Source organism: Liolophura sinensis, chromosome 6 (assembly GCF_032854445.1).
Source record: "Liolophura sinensis isolate JHLJ2023 chromosome 6, CUHK_Ljap_v2, whole genome shotgun sequence".
NCBI classification, from domain to species: Eukaryota; Metazoa; Mollusca; class Polyplacophora; order Chitonida; family Chitonidae; genus Liolophura; species Liolophura sinensis.
Window position 1 is genome coordinate 5,314,959 of NC_088300.1, and position 2,410 is coordinate 5,317,368.

The window sequence follows — 2,410 nt, forward strand, 5'->3', positions numbered from 1 at the left end:
CCATCACCCTGCCTGAAGATGAAAAAAAAAATTCTGTACATAGCAGATATTGATTTGAAAGTTTAAATGGCTGGATTACTGTTGAAAGATGGTTTACCAATGCTGGCTTTGACATATAACATTTCGGGCATTTTAGAGAATCGGTGGATAGCAAAAATAAGATAGGCTTCGAGCTTACGTCCAACTTAGCTTTGGGGAAGGTTAGGAGTGATGTCCATTCAGTATGGTGAGGGGGAGACCAGATATTTGGTGCAGAGTTTCTGCAATATAGCGAGGTGGCATTGTGCCAAGCACCTGCACTGCACTGAGAAGTAGGTAAAAACTGAAGAAAAGCTAAGGGCATTGCAACTTGGGGACAATACACTCCACAGAATTTCTGCACTTATGGCCTACATGGAACACGTTCCGTTAGACCTCTAAAAGTATGCTCTCCAGGCAAAAGACAGGTTACCTTTTTTACGATTCTGTACTCCTTCATTAGGGACTTTATACCAGCAATTATATCTTTATAAAAACAATTTTAGAAAGTTTCAATAAGAGGAAGAACATCATGAATGATCACACTCTGATACTGTAAGCATTAGTGTCTGATAACACTAGAAACCAGAACATTACATACAAGGTTTAGGGGAGTCTGACATTTAATTAGGTATCTAATAATGTATCTAATAATTTATTTCATGTTTCAAGTCATTTCGGACTCTGGCTGTAATCATACAAATGGTTCATATTCTTAAATGCCCTATCTCTTTCAGATTAAGAGGTATTTGGCCTTCCTTTATCAATAAAAATAAATACATATAAAAAAATGCTTGCATGGATATATTTTTCTTTGTTTTACACCACGATATCAACGTTACTTGTTATCTGAGCCTAGTATTTCCACACATGCAAATCCCTTCTTTGTATATATGCACATGTGCATGTGTAATCCTTGCATTTATTTTTATGGGTGACAAGGGAGATGTGTCAATAACAGTTGTAGGTATACACTTCATATGGTTATTACTCCGCATACAATGCTAATCAATATAGATGATGTATATAATACAGACAGGTATTCCATTATGAAGAAACACAGGAATTTACAATAATCATTTTACAGTAAGTACTACATGTGTACATGTAATCAGAAATACTGGAATCACGCATTTCTTCCACACACACTCACTTCTAGTTCTACATTCAAGCACTCTGTGTACAAAACAATCACTGTTTTGGAAAGTCATTCCTATCGAGGACTGTTTTGGGGATATCCTGCCTAGATTTCAGCGTTACCACATCTGTACAATCTTTTCCAGTTATCTCTCCTAGTTTTCTTTCCTCTCTTTCTTCTTTGATACTTTTAGTTTTCCATGGTGTATTTTTGTCCTTTCTGATATAGCTCTCTACATTGTAGCCTATGACCCCAACCACTGCTGCTACTGGAAATGTTATATAGACAGCATAGGTCCGCATGAATCCCATTATCACTGGCCACATGATGAATTCTGGCAAAGCAGTCACTCATGTATAAACAGGACTTTCACAAATGGATGCAGTTATCTGAAAAATAAAAGTTGGAAGCCAACAAAAATTCAGTCTTTCAGTTCAACCACTATAACATATTAACCTGTACAAACGTGACAAATGAGTGATTATGACTTAAAAGTCACTTGGGCAGTGTTGCAGCCATATCGTTTCAACATTAACATGTAAGCATTGAGCCGGGTGATAAATGTCAGAGTGGTATATTATAAATTAAATTATTGCGCCAGTGACACAGGCACGTGCTAATAATGAGCCTATTAACGTTATGTAGCCTGTCTATATAGATGTGAAATTTAAATATGATATGCTAAAAAAGGACAGCATTTGAATCAAATATCGTATACTTTTCAATTATAGAATTTCGTCAGGTTTCATCATGTACGTCTAAATAAATCCCGTCATCCAGTGATTGGTACACTGGCACAACAGTAAAATAAATGATCACATGCAAGACACAGAAGAAAGCAAAGTAACCTGTGTGCATGTTTGATTCAGTAAAACAGATGATAATACCAGGGCACGACCATCTGATCAAGTTGTTCTTCGAATATATATCCAGTGACTAACTAATTCATTCGTACTGGTAGAAATCCTTGGAAAAGATTTCAAGGAGGTCATCAAATAAAATCTTTCCAGCAGACGACGGAAATGTACGAGGCTCGAACAGCAACTTTCAGCCGCAACTTCGCAGAATAACTTGTTGAAAAAAACATCTATTTCTTTGTGCAGAAAAGAGTTCTTTCCTTAAAAGACAGATATTTTTAGATTTTTTGGCGGTTTAATCTCATGTAAGAAATATAAAGGGTGCAAGGTGTAATAAAATAAATCCGAAAGTACTGCTATTTTTTGGCAACAGATTGTAGGTCACGTGCGAACTAGG